The sequence below is a fragment of the Periplaneta americana genome, chromosome 11, assembly GCF_040183065.1.
Source record: "Periplaneta americana isolate PAMFEO1 chromosome 11, P.americana_PAMFEO1_priV1, whole genome shotgun sequence".
Classification (NCBI taxonomy): domain Eukaryota; kingdom Metazoa; phylum Arthropoda; class Insecta; order Blattodea; family Blattidae; genus Periplaneta; species Periplaneta americana.
This window is the reverse complement of record NC_091127.1, coordinates 69,006,097-69,030,898: the sequence shown is the minus strand read 5'-3', so window position 1 is coordinate 69,030,898 and position 24,802 is coordinate 69,006,097.

The following is a 24,802-nucleotide window of genomic DNA, read 5'->3' as shown; positions in this document are numbered from 1 at the left end:
GATTTTTTTAATCATTCTCATGGATCATACAAACATTTTTTCAGCCTCAAAATGTGATTAAAATTAATATTCAGGTCGCAATTTAAGTTTAAAGAGTGGAGTTATCCGTCTCTGAAACAAAGTCATGGAGTTGTCTATTTTTGAAACGAAATGAAGCCATATTTAAAATGGAGTTGTCCGCTTTTGAAACCAAACGAAGCTTCATCGCTTCCTTTTGAGGAACTTCTTTGACATGAACTTCCATAATCTTATTGAAATAACGATGTAACATAATTTTACAAAGGAAATTTACGCAAAACAGTACGTCTTATTCATCCACAAGCCGATTATATAAACAATTAGCCATGTTGGATTCGCGATGCGTGATGGGAAAAGGTGGTACGAATGTGGCTAATTTGAAACCAAGCCACAGTGGAGTTGTCTATATTTTGATTCTAAAGCACACAATTAAGTTCTATTTTCGCTGTGTTCTGTCCGTTTTTTAACCTAGAGTTCCAGAATCGAATTCAGCAAAGAAAATTCTATGAGAAACAATCGATATCTCGAAATCGAAAGAAATTGAGTTGTCTAACTTTGATACTATGCTCCTCAGATATTTGTGAAAAATTTTCTTCTTGTTAGGGGGAAAGAATTGTGGTTCATTATGCTGGGGGAAGAAACGACTCTGTACTAGAAACACTGTTTCTCACCATCAGAGACCGCACTTCGGCAGAATGCCTTTTTAAATGTGTTAAATCTATCTTCATTTTGAAAGTAAATCTGTATGAAGTTGTGATTGAAACGTCACAGTTTTATGTTGCCCTTTTCTGCCTTTTAAAATATAGATGCCTAATGTACAAAATAAATGCTTTTTTGACTTCATTTGATTATTTATCTATTATATATTAATTTATTATTAAAAATTTCCAACAGGTATATTTTAATTTATTTCTATAACCGCTACAATGAAAGTGACTTCACCGAATTTATACTATTGTCTTTCAGTCAGTTCATATTTTCTTTGCAACAATGAGTGATGCCGTGCAAAAATGTATAACAGAAAGCGTTTCAATTATCGCTTGTGTTTATTTGACAAGACAGCAATGAGTGCAGGTCTAACGTTATTTTTAACGGTTATTTTTCTTTCAGTTTTCATTGGGACGTTGTTGTAGCTAGCTAAATATTTCATATCGCAACATACCAGTAGAACTAAACACAAAAATGCACTTTCCAAGGCAACTGGGAAGAATATTACTATACTTCCAACAGTAATTGCAACATCGAGTCGAAAATCTCAATTTGCATTAGACATATGTAAAGCTTTTCTTGTTGCCGAAATCCCTTTCTGGAAAGTGCAAGGTTTTGGGTCTAGTGCAAGGTTTTTGTAATTGCCTTTTATTGCGTATTTTAGCTATTTATAATGTCTTTTTGCCTGCTTATTTTAGCTATTTATGATGCCCTTTTGCCTGCCTATTTTAATGATTCATAATGTCTAAACTTCTGGTCTCTGATCACCACCGGTAAATGTAATGTATTTATATTTATTTTCATTGTGAGTTGTCTGTTACCAACAGGGGAAATTTGTATTTAATTTACATACTTCAAATTGTTGTACATATAACGACACGATCAACTATGCATAATATGAAAGTTAAAACAGATCGAGTGAATGTCCAAATCTGTGTTAACTGTATTTAGTGGACTTCATTTTAATTAAAAATAGACCACGCGTCAGTGATATTTCCGGGCAGCATGTCACGTGTCGTTCGAGGCCCATTTCAAGTTTCTGCTGTTAAGTGACAGCATTCCCATTTGACAATAGCTAGTCATAGGAATTAGCAACACATAGCATTGGGACGACAAGCTAACATTTGTTGATGTCCTGGGTCAATGGGTACGGCGAGATCACTGTCAGTTCGGAACAAGTGGACAATACAAGTCCGTGCGAGCAGGAGATAGCAGCGCAAGTGCATCACTTGTCACGGGCTCAAGCCCTCTCCTCTGACAGCTCCATATTTCCCTACCCCTCATTTAATATCCCTACATGTGAACCTGAACATCCAACTTGATGGAGCAGGCAGAAAAATGCTAACTTTTTCATACAGAGACCGCTCATGTGAAACTTCTAAGAGTTATGTACTGTACATTTACAAATTCCGTTCATAATTTCTCAGTTTACATAACACACAGGATCCAAACATCGCCTAAATTAGTGCATAATTCAGTAACGCTTTGCTTCAAATAAATTCAAATTAACAGCTTCTCCTTATTTCTCAGTGTTAAACTAGTTGTAATAATAATTTTTTATGTTTTATATATAATAAATTATATTATAAAATAAGATAATACATTATAAAATTATGCATGAAATTCGTTTAATATTTGTATACAATACATAGGCATATGGTTTTTATTTCTCAGAGGAATTTTGTTTTTCCATTTTCAGCGCTATCAAGTCATTACATATTTTAATTGTAGATCGGGTCAACGTCTTAACTCTCATTACAAAGGAACTCTGGAGTCTACACATTACAGTTAATGACGGATTTATTATTTCATCGGTTCAATTTATTTTATTTAAGTATATAATGTAGCTAGATGTATTAATTGTCTGTTATATTCGGCTGTATCGACTGCTAGCTAGTGTGATGTCACTGCCAATTCTAGGGAAAAAGCAGAATCTCACGCTCAAGCTGGTTTGAAGGTCATTGAAATCAGTCCTGTTACATCAAAAGTACCGACGCGAAGTGTCCATACTTGTAATTCTCTATACGCTCGGCAGGCAGGCAGACAGGCAGGCAGACAGACAGACAGACGGACGGACGGACAGATAGATAATCTTTTAACTTATTATTCTTCAGTTTTGATTTTACAAACGAAATTGTGAAAAATAAATGTGACAAACCGAGCTCCCAATACATTTGTTACATTTCGTGACTCTTACACACATTGCACACGATTCAGGTAATCTATATCTGTAGACTGTACGTCCGATTGTTTGTGCTAACGATCTCAAGTCCTTTGTGTGTCACATCACAATGTAAGGTCTGAGGTAAGATAAATTAACCTCATGAAGATAAGGTTAGCCAATTTCTTTTTCTTCTCCTTTTATTCCTTTCTTTCCTTCTCCATAGTTACGGAACGTCTGCTACACAAGCAGAGAACGATGAGCGCCGCTCTGCATACAATGGTTGCCATGGCAACGGCTGCACGAAGCTCTCCCATCACTCTTAATGCTGAATTCTCATACAACAAGGACGCTGAGATGTATATCTCTGAATATAGCCTAGCACCTATAATAAGAGGCAACCACCTTGAGAGAAATGCAACAATGAAAACAAAAACATCCTCCAGAATCTTGTCAGACAGACTGATGTTGGTAATACCAACAGTTCGTCTTCCTGCAGGTCGATGATTTATTAGTAGTAGTGGCAGTAGTACACTGCTCCGTCGATATAGGAGAACGCCAATGTTTACCTACAGACGTGAGCAAATTATTAAACTCAAACGATAATATAATTCTTAAGTAACATTTATTCTACAAAACTGTTTTATTACACACTGTTTGCAACAATTAATATTTAGTATGAAACCCTTCGTTCTTTATCATCAATTTTATGCGGTTTCGCATGCTGTTCATGAGAATTTCGCATTGTTTTTTGATGTCTTCATCCCTGTGCCATATTTAGATAAGTGCTTCTATGAGGTCCACCTTGGTGGTAATCATTGTTTTTTAGTTTTCTCTTTACGATAGACCAAAGATTTTCATTTGGATTTGCGTCTGGGCTGTTACCTGGCCAGGGAAGGACGTTTACATTATTTTCAGCCAGAAAATTAGTTACTGATCTGATTTTGTGACAGGATGCTCCATCCTACATGAAGACACATTCACCATTAGGGAACCAGTCCCTCTTTTGTGGAAAAAATCGGGTTTTAGAACTTTTTTGTAGTGATCCTGTCGCATAGAGTCCTACAGAATTATTTTGTGGCCAGTAATTCATGATATTATGAAAATGTAAAAAATGTGGTACTGAGTCTAATAATTTCCACATGTCTGTACTTAGATACAACAAACGTAGCAAGTCCCCTGCAATCGGCAAACATGATGTTCAGATAGTGTATGAAAGTCAAGGAATATCATGGACAGGAAAAAAATCGATCATACGAGAATGGATGTTTATAAGTTATTAATTCATTATAAATGTGAATCTGATACAAATTTAATACAAATTAATTTTATTTCGTAGAATATATCTATCTATAAAATATAACAATGAATGAATGAATAAATAAACAAATAAATAAATATAAAATAAGTAAATAAATAATCAAATAATAAATAATTTAGTAAATAAAAAATTATAGGTAAGTACATAAAAGCCACCGGCGTGGCTCAGTCGATTAAGTCACTTGCCTGCCGATCTGAAGTTGCGTTCGGACGCGGGTTCGATCCCCGCTTGGGCTGATTACCTGGTTGGGTATTTTCCGAGGTTTTTCTCAACCGTAATGTGAATGCCAGGTAATCTATGGCGAATCCTCGGCCTCATTTCGTCAATTATCATCTTGCTATCACCAATCTCATCGACGATAAATAACCTAGTAGTTGATACAGCGTCGTTAAGTAACCAAATAAAATAAAATAAAAATATAAGTACATGTATTATTAAAAATAATAACAATTAAATAAATTATCCGTAAATTCTCCAGTATTATCCTTAGTATTTGCGCCGTTTTGAGGGAATTGAGTAATATTTAGTTTGCTTGGAATACTAAGACGTGAACGGGTCTGTGACATGATGCCTTACCTGTGTGCAGGGGTTTACTGTAGATTCTCGTCACAGCAGATCACGTTGTATTGTTTTTGTTTTGTTTGGTTTATTTTCTTGCTATCTTTAGACTCAAACGAATTCTACTAAATAGACAGAGCAGTGTAATAACACTAATATCTAGGGACCATACTTTGCTATAAAATTATTACTTCAGTTTTTAAGTGAACCAACGCGCGTGCATGTAGCAAGCGAATTACTTGATTCACTTCACTACTCACGTTACTGTTCATTGGTCAAGTTGGGCAGAACAAAACATGGAACACTTAACAATTACACTAATATTAGAACTTAAAGTATTAATATTATGTACACAAAAATACAATATTTTTTTTATTTACATTATCAAAAAAAGTGTAGGGCTAAACTGATCGAAGATTATTTACACCATTTTGTACAGTGTTGTTTATTATAACTCACGGTATTTTATTTAATAATAGAACAGATTTCTTATTTTATAAATAATGTATTATAGTGTAAATATTTTTGATCAATGTAAGTCAAAGAGCGTGTGTGTGTTCTGAAATTGACTCCACACTACAGTACATGAACACACCCTCAAAGAAACAAAACAAGAGGCGCCAAGACCAACAAAGACCAGTTCTGAGGATGATCCATAATAGGTCGAAACATGTAAACCAGGTACGATAGAAGTTAAGACAAGAAAGTCATATAATACATATTCTGAAGTGATAAAGTGTTATAAGTTGTGAAATCAAGATGTAATTTTTTATGCCGTGGACGAGAAGGCCGTACGGCCTTAAATCTGCCAGTAAAAATAAATAAAAATAAAGGAACAAATAACTTAAATTGTAGGAAAGTCATATTAGTATCGGTCTTTATCACTTTAATGGATTGTGAGCAGTCTTCGAGATCTACTTCTGAATCTCAAATAGTTCAACAAATGCAGCACAAACAAGATGCAAGTCCCCCTGATAGTAGGCCTAATTGTGGCACGCACCAAACATGACGTCACGTCAATATAGCCAAAGAACACTCACCTTATCTTCGTACGACCTGAATAATATATCTAAGATATTCAGTTAGGAACTTGAAAATGAAAATAGGAGGCTCCAACCTCTTCAAAAACGTTGCAAACTAGAATGCATTACAAAGGGAAATAAACGTTGATAGCTCATTTCATTCTCAAGACGGTTGGATGGCACTAAAATCTTCTTAATTTCAATTCTGAGAATGTTATTTTTATTATTCATTCCTCCAGCTTACAGTTCTATTAGAATGGGAATAATTTTATTCGTAACAACAAATGTTAAACGATAAAATCTCAGTCGTTCCTCACAATTTCTAGTACTGCAATATCAACCTTACATTAGTATAGAGAGCAATATGGAGGAAAATGTTTTTAGAGTCATGACAAAAGTACTAGCTATGTGTGAGACCAAACAGCATATCACAACAACGAAAATTATTCATGTGATTTGTGTTATTCCAAGCCAAGCAGTATTGTTCTCGTTGAGCTTGGACTGCTCTTTAATGATGACGCAAGCACTGGCCCACAACCACTCTTCAGTCAGCAAATAATTCTTACATTTTATGACACACACGCAAAAGGTTCTGAGCTTAAAATATGACATATGTATTAGTCATATGATGGCTATCGCAGTTGTTATGTGAATGCCTTGATATAGCGAGTAAGTCAAGATCAATGTAATGACATGAAGTGCTTCTAATAATATCAAACTGCTTGCAGCGGACCAGTCCCTTAGGTGCAGGTCTTCGAGACCAATGTATGAGACTAAAATGTTATTACTTATTGATCGACCCCTCCCACTGTAACAAATCGTGCCTTACCAGAGACAACAGCATGCAACAACAAGTGTTTCTGGTCAAATGTTACAACAAATTTATTCTGTAAGTTGACAAAAATATTTATTTTATTTACTTATTTATTTCCTTCTAATTATACATATTTAAAATTAGTTACAATTAGTTAAATTATTACATAAGCATTTTACTGAAAAGGAAACAGAAAAAGAAACGCCTGTGGGTTAAACCATGGATTGTAATACGTGATAAGAGCATTCTCAGAGACAAAGTCCAAACAAAAAGGTCCAAATATATAAAGGATCCATACAGGAAAGTCCAGATACGTATTCGTCCATGACATTTAGTCCATAAACAAGAAGTCCAAAAGTAGAAATGTTCAAATTTAAAATGTCCAATAGACAAAAAAATTCCAATGTGCACAAAAGTTCAAAATACAAAATGGGCCATTATACAAAAATGTTTATTAAAAACGAGAGCAAACGTATGAAAGCAATACCACAGGAAAAAAAAACTCTAGACGGGAGGTGACACACAAGTGATTAACTCACCGCAAGCAATGTTTTTGTTGTAATGGAAATGAGAGACTTCGAAAATTCTTAGTACTTTGTAGTAAATCTCAATGATAATTTTGAAGAAGAAATTATGGAGTTCGTCTAATTTGTGGATACTAAATACATCAATAGTAGGCCAGCAAGAGGAAGAATGAGGGCTGTTCTCTCTAAGTTCCCATCTGAAATGTGGAATGTTTATGAATTAGTGTTAAATGGTCGCCAACGAACGAACAACGCTTTGGAGGGATTTCACTCTCAGATTCAAAGATTAGTTATATCTCACCATGTAGATATATGGCGATTTATAGAACATTTAAAACGACAACAGAATGAAACGGAAGTATTGGTGACACAATTATTAGGTGGACATGAAAATATTAAACACCCACTGAGCAGAAAATACCTTCATAATCAACAAGAGGAAAATCTTGTAACCAGATACCAGTAATTCAAAGACGAGAATGATATACCTCTCTACTTAAGAGCAGTCTCTTTCCGTCTAAAATTGCTTTCTGACCACAACCTAAAGACGATGAACATCAAGGTAAAGTTTAATGTATTTCTTCAGTGCCTTGTTATAACAATTCTGAATAAATTAGCTTAACTATTTTAAATACAGATACCGTAACACTTTTTAATCACTATTCATTAGTAATATATTTTTAGTAAGTCTGGACATTTTACACAACTTCGTTCCAAGTGGACATGCAATAGATCATATTCAATTAAGAATTGGACCTTTTCAGATCTGGCCCATGACCAGTTTTGACATTTTAATTTTGGACTTTATGTAATTGGACATTTTTTGAGCTTGCACATTTTACATAAATGGATGTTAGCACATTATGGAGATCTTCGTAATATGGACATTTCAGTATTGGACCATGTATCTGCTAACCCAGGGATGGGCACATTACGTGATTCTGAGAATTGAGCGCTGTTTACTTTGAAGAGCAATTCTCCCGAGCGGTGTGACGCTTGCATACTGTACGTCACTCGCTATCATTGCAGTGGTTGACTCTGTAGTAGGATGGCGAACTTTGAAGATGCATCCGCCTGAGAAGCTGTATGTCAGTCGAAAATCTAAATTATATTTTGAGATTGAACATGGCTAATTCATATGTTTGAAACATTTAACTGCTTCTACAAATAAAACGATCTCATAAGTCTGGGAAAACAAACGCATAGTTACTTTGGTTAGTGAGTTTCAAGAAGTTTTGTTTCAATAGAAAATATTTATTGATTTGACATCGATAAAAATAAGATTTTGTTACAATAGTTTATTCATGCATAATAAAAGTGTAAAATAATATTTATTAATCATTTTCTTCTTGTGTTTCTGATTGAAATCCTTTATTACATATGTTTGTATTATTAATACCATTATGTAATTGTTAAAGCTTTGTGCATATAGATTGTGTAAATAAGCCTAATGATTTGTGTGTGTGTGCGTGCGTGTGTGTATGTGTGTGTAGAACGAAGTTTATTTCATTAAATAAATAAGAGTGTTACAAAGTCTGTACTTTACAATGGATTGATGTAATAACCTTATAAACTATTATGTACTGACTGAATGAATAGAACAACCGTGGCTCTTGTTATATTCATGGAAGAAGGTAGCTGCAATGTGAATCCGCCACTGCATGAGCGTTCTGCTCCGACTTGGAGTTGAAGTGCCTTGCGGAGCGAGAGCAGCTCTGGCGAAACGGAGCCGCTCTCATGCCCGGCGCTGTGCTAACCGATAAGAAAGGTATCCATCAGAACTTATTGAAAGAGCTACAATTCGAGGACTTCAAAAGTTAAACAAATTATTATAAGGTATTATTATTAGGCCTATTATTATTATTATTATTATTATTATTATTATTATTATTATTATATAATATTAATATTACATTTTTCAATATTTCCTATTTTCTGCCTTCCTCTTAGTCTCCACAAATTATTAATATAACTTAGTGTCATCTGTCACCTGATATCTCCTTCTGCACCGAATTTTTCTGTCGTACATCATTCCTTCGAGTACATCCTTCAGTAGGCAGTTTCTTCTCTGCCATTAATCCAACAAATTTCTTTTTCTCTTCCTGATCAGTTTCAGCATCATTCTTTCTTCACCCACTCTTTCCAACACAGCTTCATTTCTTATTCTGTCTGTCTATTTTACACGCTTCATTCTTCTACATATCCACATTTCAAATCCTTCTAGTCGCTACTCGTCACTTCGTCGTAATGTCCATGTTCCTGTCTCATACAATGCCACACTCCATACAAAGCACTTCACTATTCTGTTTCTTAGTTCTTTTTCCAGAGGTTCGCAGAAGATGTCCGTTTTTCTATTAAAAACTTCCTTTGCTACTTACGCCCAGTAAAATTTGAATACTCATTTGTAAATCTCGTGTGTGCTGATATATTTCAATGGAAATATGTATGTAAATCCAACATCCAACACTTGGGGCGTGGAGAGCGTTTGAAAGCCGGTAATGAAAGAAAATTGTTGCATGTTTTCAGTAAATATGCAACATTATGTAACATATTCATTATGGAAGAAAATAAATTGTGTACATAGAAGGCTCCTTATTTCCTGTTAATTTACACAGTTATCTTTGCATAGTCTATCTTATAGAGGTGCTGAGTTATCGACATTTATATCACAATGTGCCACTTCACAGCCAAAGGTAATCTTTGTATTGTCAATATATTTAGCTACTTGAGATTGCAGATGGAAAGTTAAATTTTTACTGCATGTCATAGGGGAGAGTTTCGTAATTTGTACCGTTGCCTAAATTGTACCACCGCACAGTGGTTCATTTTCCCGAATTCCTGGCCAAAACCCCAAAACTGAAACATATAGGAGAGGATTGTTTGTTGTCTTAAGTTGAAGAGGAAGGACAGGGCATGTAGACATCGTATATCTTATTTTCCATCTCCAGTCCTGTGCTTGTAAATACATGGCTGAAAATGCGTCTCTCTTGGACAATGCAGTTGCTGAGTTTGCGTGGTGAAAGAAAGGTCGTTTTTGAAGTGTTATAAATAAGTGGTATAAGTGTGAAAATAAAAGCTGAAGCATGGATTCGATTCCTGGAGCTGTGTAGAATATTTGAACATAGTTTTAATTTATTACTTAATTAACTAACGGCATTTAGATATTAAATAATATAGTCATGTTGATTGTGGTTGAAAATGTGAAAGCGGCAGATTCGTGGAGGTTAAAATTTATCGGTCCTGCGAGGTCCTGTCAAGTTACTCATTACAAATCATACCTATATGGATGCTTTTCATGTACCAATAAAGAAAGTCTGCCCCCAACTGCCACTGGGCCCACTAGCTCGAATTTAGTTTTGAAGTGCGCACTGCGTCTTTGCGTTGTAATACAAGGAAGGATCGGAAAGTAACACACAACAATTATTTAACGGAATACTAGTTTGGTTAGGACGTTCAAATTTGGGAGGTAGTTAGTTTGAATCTTTCACTACATACATCAATGATTCGATTGGATGTCACCCTGACTAAATAAGCTGTAACTGAGTAAAAATTACGCGTTTTCTACCATCATTCACTTGTGAAGGGCAGCGAGGTGTAGTCCAATTTTTTTTTTGCGAAAAACAAAAAAATCGAGTGAAATCCACAGGGAAATATTGGAGGTGTATGGCGCTTGATTGTCTGGACCATAGCAACATCTCTAGGTGGTGCAAGTTCTTCGAAGAAGTCCGCCGACGAAGCACGTTCCGGCCGACCAGTGACTGCTGCAACACCACCCAATGTCAGAGGCATCATTAAGGCGGCAATCACCCACACTACAGTCCAGATCTTGCACCGTCTGACTTTCACCTCTTCGGACCAATGAAGAAATTGCTAGGAGGACAACGCTTCGGTTCGGATGAAGAAGTGAAATCGGTCGAGCGCAGGTAGCTATAGGCCTACGCCCAAAACACAGTTTTATGAACGAAGTGTACTGAAACGTGTCACGATATATGTCGAGAGACTTGGTTCCAATGTCGAAGAATAGGTGAAACCTCCAGCTTTCTTGTGCATTATTTCGTTTTGCTTACCTATGAAATACGTTGCCACAAGTTGTGTCGTATATTAATCCTTCATCAATTTATTAAAATTTGAATTATTTCTGTAATTCCTTTCAGGATATGAAAGTCATCACATAAACCTCACTATTCGTGAATTGTTTACTATACTACAGGAACGTTCATAATCTAATTTTGAAGAAAAGTATGATTATTTAAGAGAACGCCTTAGAATCATAACCGATTCCCCTGCAACATCATCCGCTGAACTAAAGAATGTGTTAAAACATTTAATATATAATTTTAGAGCCAGATGGCAATGGTCAAATAGGACAGTTGAAAGATTCCTACCACAGAATACGAAATGGCTTAAAAATCTGCGAGTTTTCCAATATGCGTTACTGAAACGCAATAGAGAGTCGAACGTCCATTACTAGAATTTAGTAAAGTGGTGAACGTTATAAAAGACGAAAAGCACAGGGATTAAGACAAAACATAGGTCCTTCAGAAGTCGCATATGCCACTCAAATGAGTCTTCGTGAAGCAGGAGAGATTGTTACTACTGCTGCTGCAATAAAAGACGTACAATTTTCAACACCAATCAGTACGTCAACATGCAGAAAATCTTATAAATTAAGTTCAGAGCATTGTCCATTCTAGTTGAAGTTAAATTAACAAAATTCCATTATAACCTGATTAGGTCCGAGACTAAAAATCCATCGTCTACATTTTCCAGCAATACAGAACGGTGCTAGAAGCACAAAAGACGTGCTATTCCGATACCAATGCCATTCAAATAACAGAAAAGTCTGGTGAAACTGATCTGCAGGCATTGTTGGACCATACTTCATAAAGAATATTGAAAGTCCCAAGAAAGAAACTGAAGCGTTTGTCTGCAGATGTAATGTCACTTCTGTCAGCTCCAGATGCATCTACACATTTAGGTGTGTCCACTCAGGCCTCTATAAAGATGATTCCCCTATCTCCGGAGACTAGGATGCTAGCGAATGAAATAATTACTGTACTATACACACATTATATATAGATTTATGTATATAGATAAAATAGACTATAACTTTGAATACCCTAAGAAGCAATGAAATGATCATCCACGCAAAAAAGCATATACTATAGCTATTTATGTGAATTTACTCGATATTTAATTCTTAATTATGTTACTTTTACGATTTGTTTCAACTTTGTTACATTCAAATTAATTCAAACATCTCTAGAGGTTTTGCCCAAGAAATTGGGAAAATGAACCACTGTGCACCGTCTTGAAAATTAGTTCCTTGATAAGTGTTGCCATATACGTCAAACATTGCGAACTACATCTATAAACATGCCATTTTATGAGAGACGAAGCCTGTGGGTTGTGTTCTGCAGACGTGAAGTGAAAAAACTTGTTTTAGGTAGTTTCAATCTAGTTTTTGCGCTTCATGGCTATAACGATTACTTCCGAAAGGTAAGTGAAAATCCACAATGCTATATATTATTTAAAACTACATTTATATATTGTAATTGTCATTAAGTTACAGACTTCTGTTAGAAACAGTTAAGCAGCAAGAATTTAACAAAGAAAACATTGCGAGGTTGCGTATTTTCTACCGGATTCAGTTGCCTATAATGTACCGGTACAATATAGGGATCTTTCATTATAAATGTTTGAAATTATAGTGACGTATGAAGAAAAACATACCTAGGCCTAATTTAAATCAGCAATTATAATTTATTTACTTCTAATCATTTCAATATGAATATAATACTGTAATATTTATTTTTAGGAAATAGAACACATTCAATTCTGAATTTAAAATTAGTCTTATCAGACTTTCATTACAAATAATAAAAAATTACAGTGACATAAAAATAGCATAGCCTAAACACACTAAATTATGCATTTAGAATGTAATCGAATAATTTCCACATTTCATATTCTGGCGTTTTTAAGTTTCTTCCCCTGTAACAAATTATAATTGCATTTTACATTAATTTCAGAATGGCAAAGAAGCTTCAATACGGGACATGGTCACAGGATGCACTAAGTCCTGCTGTTGCTGCATATACGAATGGCGATCATGGAATAAATGAATGTGCCCGAATGTACAATGTGCCTAAGCCTACAATAAGAAGAATGCGAAAAACAAAAACATAGTTGCTAATGGAGGTGTGAAATCGTTTGGAAGAACCACAGTATTTTCGGCAGAAATTGAAAATGAACTTGAAAATCAAAGTCTGAAGTTTGAAGAAATGATGTTTGGATTAACTCCAACAGATGTGGGGACACTTGCTTTTGATATAGCTCAGAAAAATAGACTGCCACATAATTTCGATCAGTAAAAATATTCTTCTGTGCTAACTGCAAGTGAAAATAAATAAAATTGTTTGTGCACAAAGTGTATGTGGTACAATTTAGGAACCTAATGGTACAATTTATGAAACCAGTTGCCTAATTTGTACTCATTGCAGATATTTAGAAAGCTGAACCTAATGAATTTATGTTAACTTCAAATAAACTTTTCTTTTTAGGAAATTCCCCTCAACATACTAGGAATTAAGATGCCGCTATTGAAATAATTCAACAGTTGTCAGTTAAAATTAGAAAAAATGAAATGTGTAAAATGGTACAAATTAGGCAACTCTCCCCTATAAAATTACAAAAAAATATCACCGAGCAGGTGGCTCGGTGAGTATCAGATATATGGTCCCTTTCTACAAGAGTCAATATGCAGAAAAGTCCCACTTTTAATAATGTCCACGTTAAAAAAGTCCATTAATCAAAATGTACTAAATTATATGTTCCCGACCTACAAAGATCCTATAGACTAAAATGACCTGCGTTTCATAAGGACCACTTTCATAAAATGTAAAATGCCCTTTTTCGGAGAAGTCAGTATTCATTTACGTCAGTTTTTAAATGTCCTACGTGTTACCTCTTGCTGTCCTTCGTATGTTACTCAGAACCTCCCTCGCTCGTACCTCTCTGAATTTTGGCGCATGCAAATGGTTTTCTGTACCATGTTTTATGAATCTAAGATTTCCCAAATCGGAATTAGTCGTACTCTTGCATTACAGTTCTTCCGATCAAAACATCTCCAATATTTTCTGTCATCTTTTCGGTTCTTTTGATGATGACGATGATGATGATGATGATGATGATGATACAGATTATCGTTGTGTAACAAGATTGGTCTGTTTTCTTTTTATTAGAGATAATTTGAGCCATTCTGACATTCTACAGTTGAATATGACTTTCCACATTTCAATGCTATGGCAACGATAAGCGATTATTATTGAAAACATTATTACATGCGATGTAATTAGGTGTGTGAGACATTTAATTGATATACTTTTAATAGTATTAATTGATTAACTATTGGACTTACTCGTGTTAATTATATAAGATTTGTGCTGATTATAGCTGTTTCAGTGCTTCATTCACCATCCTCAGAGTCTACTAGATCACGGCGTCATCTCGAACTTCTCTGCCTGTTATGTGGGTGTGTTTGACTGTTGAAAGGTGTTGAAGATTGGAGTCAAACAGTGTGTGTGTGTACTGAAATTCATCTGTGTGTTGAGAATTTGATCGGGGTGTGTTTTAGTGTGTTTGTATATTTCGTATTGTTCTAGTGTGTTGAGTTTTTGGTTCTTGAGTTGTATGTGTAGGATTTCCATGTCCGTATTTATGTTATTGTAAATATGGTTAGCATTGGTTATGTGATCGGCTTATGTAGATGTATTGTGTCCTCTGGTTATTGTGTTCTTTATGGCGTGTTTGGAATGATCTGCCTGTCTGTCTTATGTAGAACTATTACATGTGAGTTTGTATACACCTGTGTGGTCGTATTTATTTGTTTGTGTTTTTTGTGTGTTGAGATGTCTTTGTAGTGTGTTTTCTGTTCTGCATGTTATGTTGTGTTTCTTCTTTCTGAATGAAGATACGATCTTATGTGTGCTATTGTTTTCATATGTTAGTGTGATGTATTTCCTGTGTTCTTGTGTTTGTGTTGTGTTTTGCGTGTTTTTGTGTTTGTTAAGTTTTTGTTTCGTTTTTCTTATGATGTTGTCTATTATGTTTGGACTGTATCCGTTTTCTTGTGCTATGTATTTGATTGTGTTCACTTCTTCATTGTAGTGTTGTTGGCTCATGGATATGTTGAGTAATCTGTGTACCATTGTCCTGAATGCAGCATGTTTGAGTTGTATGGGGTAGTTAGATGTGTTGTGTATGTGTGTGCTGCTGGTGGTGGTTGGTTTTCTGTATATTTTGTAGGTGTGTTTGTTGTCGATTTTTGTTATGATGATGTCTAGGAAATTTATGGAGTTGTTGTTTTCAAGTTCTAGTTAATAGTTTCACAAATTTTATCCAGGAATAAAATATGGTACTATTGATCTGTGAACCTTTCAGCTACATGGGTCATTCTTGTTGTGGTCCTTTTCATTATGTTGACCCTATTATGTGTCGTACATTAAATGTGTGACTATTTGGTTTGGGTCTTTATTGGTTGTACATTATGTTAGTGGGGATATTTTTTGATGTACTCTTTCTCTTGGAAGTGGTTAAGTACTGGAACTTGAGGGTGGAGGTGGTCGTTATTGTGGTCACACGTTGAGCGCCATTTGAGGGGGTGGTCGTTATTGTGGCCCCACGCTGGGCGCCATTTGAAGGTGGGTGCGTCTCGATGTTGCGTGAGATTCACTCAGGGTAGCCGAGGTACGGTTGTGGTGTAGGATGATGTCGGGAATAAGACCAAGCCGGCTACTTATATAAAAGGCAGTGTAAACTCCAAAACTATAAGTTTATTGTCGTATTCACTTGGTAAACCCTAGAGTATGTATTTCCGGCTGACTTATAATTCAATCGTTGGTCGCACTTCTGTATCGACTCTATGGCAGCTCTGAATAAGCTCTATCCGATACTATAAATTCAATACTCTGCCCAGTACACTATGATCGAAGCTCCTAAACGTTGACGAGTATTCTCACCGATGACAACGTTCTATCTATCGAGTCTTCGCCGGAAGAAAGACTATTACGTTGGGCCGCCGACACCAAAAACTCAGTGTGTCGTGCCGTCGACACGAAAAGAAGTCGTAGTCCTGTCGACACAAAACGAAGTACTTATTGTGCCCTGTATGTAGGGCCGCCGACACGATAAGAAGTTGTGATTGTGCCCTGTATGTAGGGCCGCCGACACGATGAGATGTTGTGATTATGCCCGGTATGTAGGGCCGCCGACACGATGAGATGTTGTGATTATCTCCGCTCCCCGTCACCCTTATTTATAAAAACCTATCCTACGCTAAAACTAACTATCCTATTGGTTAAAAACTACGTCACTTAACCGGCCTAAAATCCACTCTCTATTGGTCCAAAGTGACCTCATAAGTTGAACCACGATCTCTTCTTATTAGGCGCGAAATAAGTCATCTCTAAATTTAAACTTTGGATTTCCCATAACATCAAATTAGTTAGTAGATCTTTAGAGAACCCCCGTTCTTTGGAAAACCCAAGCTTGGCAGTATCTTTCCCACGGGTCCAGTCCAACTTTAGGATTTTACGCATCGCCGAGTGTCTACATACAATACCGCACAAGGTGGCTGTAAATCTGTCCGATGCTGACAAGTGACGAGAGGAATGCGAAACATCTGCGTGTGAAACTAATTCTAACCAAGTCGCCAGAACATCCCCGCGAATACATGTAACAAAAATATGGAGATATCACTTCGCTATTAAATAGGTCTCTCCCTCTCCTAATTACTGCTTCAAACTGCATTCGGCAGGTTGTGGGTTAAAATCTTGTTGCCGGTATATCTAATCTGGTTCGATCATAAAGTAACTATGAAAATAATTACTTGAAACATAAATGCAGGTTAATTCGCACGTTTACTATAAAGGTACGGATACAGGTAATGTTTTGTAAGACCTCACACCCACTAGATGGCAGAAAATATCTACAGTAGCGATATGACCTATCCATTGAAACAACTATAAATAAATCTCAAAATATCAACCATTTTTATGTTCAGGGGATCACAGCTGTTGAAAGAAATGAATTGCGAGATTTCATGAATTTATCTAAGTCATGTTTTGAACGAAAATTAATAATCGTCTCTAGTTCTACAGTTAAATAGGTTTGAAATTTAAAAAAAAAATAATCAAAATTATAGGCGTTAGATGAAAATACATACAAAATTATTTAAGAACCCTAAAAGCTCATTCTGACATGTCGAGCTTCCTTTTTATCATTGTGTCAAATTTGTTTATACACGTATCATGCATTTAAATAATGCATTCAACATCTGATAGGCATAACCTGATAAAATGGGACGCATTTCAATTTTTGATATACACAAAAATTTTGACAGTATTCCTTGAGTTCATAACCATTCCTTTATTTCAAACAACATGAAAAGTAAACTGAAAAATACCGAAATTGGTACAGAGGCTTGGCAGTGTGATTGACAGTACGCTATTGTGACTGCTAGGGGGGGGGGTTGTAGCGATATGAGATTGGAGTGCGACATGCGAGCTCACGTGACAGGCACCAGGTAATTCCCCACGTCATGGTAGCCTGGCCATAGTCGAACAAACAACGATTTCTAAGATTCCGTACAAAGACTCCGATACTATCTATACACAACTATGACTCCGCCCAAAGTAACAAATGAAATCACGTATCATTGCATACATATATTTAAAGTATTATTACATTGACGTGAATAACTCATGTAAATTTGTTTTGTGTATTCACTTCATGGAATATATTCTGAAATGTCTTAAGAATATGACAAACTAGTTCACACATATTTTTCAACTGAAGTTAAGTTTCTGAAACTTTATCAAAAAAATAATAATTTCTCTTTCTGTGTTTGGAAAAATACAGTAGTGGTAAAATTTAGGATAATGAAGTCAAGCGGAACCAATTTCGGCAATTTTGGCTGCTGCTGCTGTTACTGCTACTGCACTGCTACTGCTACTGCACTGATACTGCTACTGTACTACTACTGCTCCTGCTAATGCTGATAGTGCTACTGCTACTACTGCTGCTGCTGCTGCTGCTACTACTACTACTAATGCTACTGCTGCTGCTACTACTACTACTACTAGTACTACTACTGCTGCTGCTATTGCTACTACTACTACTGCTGCTACTACTACTGCTGCTGCTATTGCTACTACTACTGCTGCTGCTATTGCTATTGCTACTACTACTACTACTACTACTACTACTACTACTAGTACTACTACTACTGCTGCTACTACTACTGCTGCTGCTATTGCTACTACTACTACTACTACTACTACTACTACTACTAGTACTACTACTACTGCTGCTACTACTACTGCTGCTGCTATTGCTACTACTACTACTACTACTACTACTACTACTACAACTACTGCTACTACTACTACTACTACGGCTACTGCTGCTGCTGCTACTGCTACTACTGCTGCTACTGCTACTACTACTACTACTACTGCTACTGCTTCTGTTGACGCTGCTACTACCACCGCTGCTACTGCTACTGCTGATGCTGCTACTGCTACTGCTCCTGCTACTACTACTGCTACTGCTCCTGCTGATGCTGCTACTGCTACTACTACTACTACTACTACTACTCCTGTTGCTGCTGCTGCACTCTCATTTTAGGAGGAAACTTCGCATTATTACGCCCCCGCCCACTTCCTGCTGTCCCGACCGCAGCTTGGGAAGCCAGTTTCACAAAACATCACAGCAGTTAGTTGCTTCTGAGAATTGTACCGGAACGTGTGTGCTGCTATTGCTTGTGAATTAAGTAATCGCTTGAAAAATGAAGTAAACGGTTTAATAGGGAATTTATTTTTTGGAATGTTATTTGAAAAATGATAACTATAGAAGATACGTTCAGAAATTTCCTAGTAAATATTTTGACTCTAGCATTCCTACAAAATCTTACGTTTCGAAGTTGATGAAAAAGTGGCGTAGAACAGGTTGAGTTTGTGACATACAGAGGAAGCGGAAAAGACACATTTTAACTGAAGATAAACTTGGGGATAATCGGGCGCGGTCAGAAATAAGTCCCTGAAAATCACTTAATCGTCTAACGCAGGAAACGAACATATCCATGAGGTCCGCCCACAAAGCGACCAGACTGCTGAGATTTCAAACATATATAAACAAAAGTTTGTACAGGAACTTCACCAGACAGATTTCGCAGCAAAAATAAGGCTCTGTAATTGGTGTCGTGGAAGTGTTTACAATGTAAATATGGATCCACAACTAATGTTTATGCCTGCCTGACGAGGCATGGATCCATCTTTGTGGACATGTAAATTTCCAAATGTGCGAACGTGGTGTAGTGCGAACCCGTATTTTATACAGGAAGTGCCATTGCATCCCATTAAAATTGGGGTATGGTGTGTGGTAAGCCCGCAGCGGATAATTGGGCCTATATTTTTCTAAGACTGCTTGAATTCAGATGTGTATGTGAGAACAATGTTGCGTCCATTTCTTAATGAACTGACACAGGGAGAAAAGGATTATGGACATTTTCAACAGAACGGTACCACAGACATACCGCTCATAATTCTAATAGACACTTTACGTTCAGTTTTCGATGGCCGGTTAATTAGTACAGTAATTAATTAAAAACCTGTCTTTGGAGAGAAAAAATGAATGAACGAACGAACATAGATAAAATTCTATTTGTGACATCATCTACATGTAAGATATATCTGCTCGAAGGAAGCGTGCTGAATACATGCTCGAATATACTGTAAAATTTAATAAAATTCGCAACATATTATACAAATACATTGCATAACATTATTTAAGTAGCTTAGGAACCGAGGATATTTAGCTAATTTTTTTGTTCAGAGTAAATTTATTCTCAGGCACTACATTAAACGTTAGGTGAATATTTGTCAGGTTAAATTTTTTTACTTAGTTAATGCAGCACTTCGATTATTGTGACGTTTTGTTAAGAAACCTAAGTTCTGAACTGTCAGTCAAGTTACAGCGAGCTCAGAATACGTGCGTCAGATACGTGTGCAACATCCGACGATATGATCACATATCACCGTCCTTCGCAAGTCTTTCGTGGCTCCGACTTAAAGAACGCAGAACTTTACACTCTTTGTCTTTACTCTTTCGAATTCTGCACAACTCAACACCAAATTATCTTTCGTCTCGTTCCTCTCATCTATACTCTAACCACGACGTAAATACCAGATCACTTATCTGTGGCACGCTAAGTATACCTCTTCATAGAACATCTTGTTGTTCATCATCTTTTACAGTATCCACCTCGCGTCAATGGAATTCCTTGTCACAAAGTATTAGGGGCTGCAAGACAAGAAACACTTTTAAAAACAGCTTAAAAGATAACCTTAATTAGCATTTCTCTCCAATCATACTGATTTAAACTATCACTCACTACATTGTTACTTCTTTCTTTAGACATCATCCTGATAGTGCTGTATTTTCAAAATTGTCTCATAATAATCTCTTTCTATTATCTAATATTATTTGAAATATAGTAACATTCTATGTATTTTAGTTTAATTCTGCTACACAGTTTATTTCAGTGTTTAATTAATAGTTCATAGTGTTTTGTTGTTTAATTCGTAAATGACTCTTGTATACATGTAACTCTCATCTAAATCAAATTGTTGAATTCTTTGTAAGTTCATGCATCTGTATATATACTTTTTGCTGGTTGAGTGGAAGAGAAGGCCTTACGGCCTTAACTCTGCCAGCTAAAATAAATCATTATTATTATTATTATTATTATTATTATTACTTAACGGCGCTGTATCAACTACTAGGTTATTTAGCATCGACGGGATTGATAATAGTGAGATAGTATTTCATTGGCGAGATGAAGCCGAGGATTCGCCATACATTGTCTTACGGTTGGAGAAAACCTCGGAAAAAACCCAATCAGGTAGTCAGCCCAAGCGAATCTCGATCCCGCGCCCGAGTGCAACTCCGGATCGGCAAGCAAGCGCCTTAGCCGACTGAGCTACACCGCACCAGTGCACAGTGGGACGGATTGCGATTCTAGCCGGAACAAAATCAATTTTCACATGTTCTCATTTTTATGCGTGTCCTATCTCAAGTTGTTGCTAATGAATCACAGAATGCTTATCTATGAGAAAGAAGCTTTGACACTAAATATACGGACGTCACACAATGATGTTGACAAGGATTTCCCTCCGTAACCAGTTTTATTGCTCAGCCACGCTGAAATAGTGTAAGAAGCAAGCTTGTTTTCTGTGATCTGGGAGTGAAACATTTTGTGATTCTGAAATGGAAAATGAAGAACAAGGTTGGTAGATAATTATTATATAAATTGTGTGTTCATAATAACTTTGAATTTTTAGAAACGGCATGTTAACTTAACGGCGGGAAATGCGATTTTTTAAAACTATTTATCAAAGTAAACGTTGACTTACAATAGGAGAGTCACATAGAGTCTCATTTATTTTTATGTCAGAATGTAGGTTTAAGTATGCTCTTTAAGACTAACCTAGTTTCATTTGCTCCTACTGACCGCTCTGCATGTGGTTAATTTTTGTCAGACTCGGAACCGCTACCGGTGATTTCGCGCCGTGATCTATTTCCAATAATTCCCAATAAAAGTGGTGACTTGGATGAACTATATAGAGATGTTTTGAACAAATTATGTATTGAAACATGTGATTGTAATAGTGAGAAGTGCATTCATTATATTTTGAAAAATATTCGAAGTAATTTTAACAGACGTTGGATGCAGTGTCACCGTAAAAAGGATTATTTTCTAAAAAACATTGTTCTTGGCAGGTCAGAGGCAACAACAAAGGTATTTTTCAAGCTAAAAAACAGGGGATTATTTCTAGATTTCGCTCTCAATTAGATCTTCTTACTGACAAACCGAAATCTGGTGGCCCTGGGACATCAAATGATGGGAATATAGCGCGTTGGTTGTTTTTGAAAACCCAGAAATTACAGCCAATATTACGGGCATTAGTAAGACCTCATTCACAGATTTTCTGTAATTTTATGCACCATTTCATGTGGATATTCAGTATGTAGTATATTGAGGCGTTTGAGAAGTACGCCAATGATACACCCCATTTATATGTACAATTATATCCATGGTACTACATGCCATCCAGCGTGCATAAAATACTGATACATGGAGGAAAAATTGCAGAAAATGCGATACTTCCTATTGGGATGTTATCTGAAGATGCTCAAGAAGCAAGACAAACATTTACAAAAGTACAGGTTAGACCACGCTAGGAAGTGTCCTCGTGAGATAAACTTAGATGTCCTACACATGTTGTTAGTATCTTCTGATCCCATCATATCCCAGATCAATCGACATCCAAATACAAGAAAATCAAAAATGTAATTTGAGATAATTAAACTGCTACAAGTACCAGCTGCGAGTGCCAACAACAGCACTGCTCAACTGCGACCTCAAGATGAGGACGACAGTAGCGCTAGCGGATCCGACACTTCTGGAGATACAACAAACGCTTCAGACTTCTAAACATGAGTCATAAAATGTATTTCATATATTACTTTTCTCTTCGTAGTAGTCTGTAAAATAATTTCTGTTTACTTTAATCTTTTATTTGCATTAGTTGTATGCAATTTCTATTACTGTACGATTCTTTTTCAATAAATAGACATTCTATACTAAAATAATAATTCTCATACAAATATTTCATCAAATGTCATAATAATTTACCTTCATTTTGCTATTTTCAACGATTCGAAAGAAATTTATCAATATTAGATTTTGTTCCTGCTAGAACCGCAATCCGTCCCACTGTGCAGTGGTGAGATATTACAGCTACTGTTTTACATTTTATGAAATGGTACACCAGCTTATTAGAAATAAAACTACGGGTATTGGAAGAGTCAAAATGAACAAAAAACGTTCATGAGAGGTCAAATTATATACTGACATATGCATAAGTTATACATACCAGAATGTTCCGCTTATAAGTCTAATAAAAGAGACAGCTATAACTTCTGAACTAATACGAATTTATTGATGAAACCATTTGTTACAGAGAGTGAAAACTGGGAATTTTTTACCATATGTCCCATAAACCTCAACATGGCTTCCATTAGTGGCACGGTAAATGTCCAACGTATTCTACCTCGAGCCATATGTTATAAAACATCTGTGGTGTGACATTGGTGACAGCAGCATAAATTATTTCCTGTAAATCTGCCAAATCACGTACTGGTGTCCTGTAGACCTGGTCCTTAACAAATCCCCACAGGAAAAAAAATTAGGGTTAGCTCTGGTGATCTGGCAGGCCATATGATGTAAGGTGATCCTCCTCCTCAGACACTTTACGCTTGGAAATTTTACGTGCTTTATGAAGAAACTTCTCGTTTCTCTGAGTTGCCTATCCCATTTCATACGTCCGTCGGAACGGCTTCTCTCGCTATAAGGTTGTACCAACTATGAAACAGGCGCTGCACACGAATCACAGATTTTTGTTCTGCTAATGATAGCACACAAAAGACTTTCTGCTGTGGTGTCCACATGGCGACTAACACTTCCCCAAAGTGATACGATAAGATTTACCAAATGAAATGTTCTACACATGTGCGTGAAGCATGACTCATTTAAGAACAACAATGAATTAAAACAGACCTCCTCTTTAAAATGGTACCAACCTTTTCCCATTTGAACTCGTACAGTACGATTTAGTCCTGACAGTCGCTGATGTGAGCCTGGGTCAGGCGAGTCCATTAAGTTACGCCAAGGGATGTTGAGGTTAGTCTGTTGCCTGCAGTCAGCGCGATCGAATGCCACGCGACCGGTATAGCGATGTGTTTCCAGTACAATTAAACTGTACTTCATTCCTTTACCGACCGCTCGCCCTTATCTCTACTCAGGACCTCTCCCCACTACTCCTACTTCTTCCCCTCTTTCGCGTCGCTAAGCTGTCAGGATAATCGGGCTGTACTTTTGACGTTATAACTATTTTTTTCTTTTATTAAACTGTACTTATAAGCGGAACACGGTGTGTGTATATGTATGTATGTATATATATATATATATATATATATATATATATATATATATATATATAAAACTATTATGTATGCTAACTACGATCTTATCAATGTATGATTTCATGGACATATGTTTCGTTAGTCTACTGCTGAACAATTGAATCGATTATTTTTAAAATCTCATAAGTAACTCAGTTTATCACTTTTGTTTTATGCGAAAATATGAAAGTCGTAACCTAGATGCATCATTTTATGTTGAAGCATCGAAAGTCTGGTGTATAGAATGCTTGTGAGGACAAAGTTATATAGTTTCTTTGGGTTTGAAACTCCTTAAGTCACGGACTGACGGGGTTTCTCGACGTAGGCCTACCATGTTTTACCGGTATAGAGTGTTTCCTGTAGGCAGCTGTTGATAACACGAAAGTCACTCATACAGAGAGCAAGTTGTATTTAACGTCTTGTAGTATTTATTCTGATTGTTTATACTATGCCAACATATGTTCAGCGGGTGATAGTGAGATAAATATATCCGTTAAAAATAAAGTGGGTATAAAAATAATAATTTGTATAAGTGTGCAAAAGATTAAGACAGCCATTGTGATGCTAGAAAAAAGAGCTTACTTGCACAGT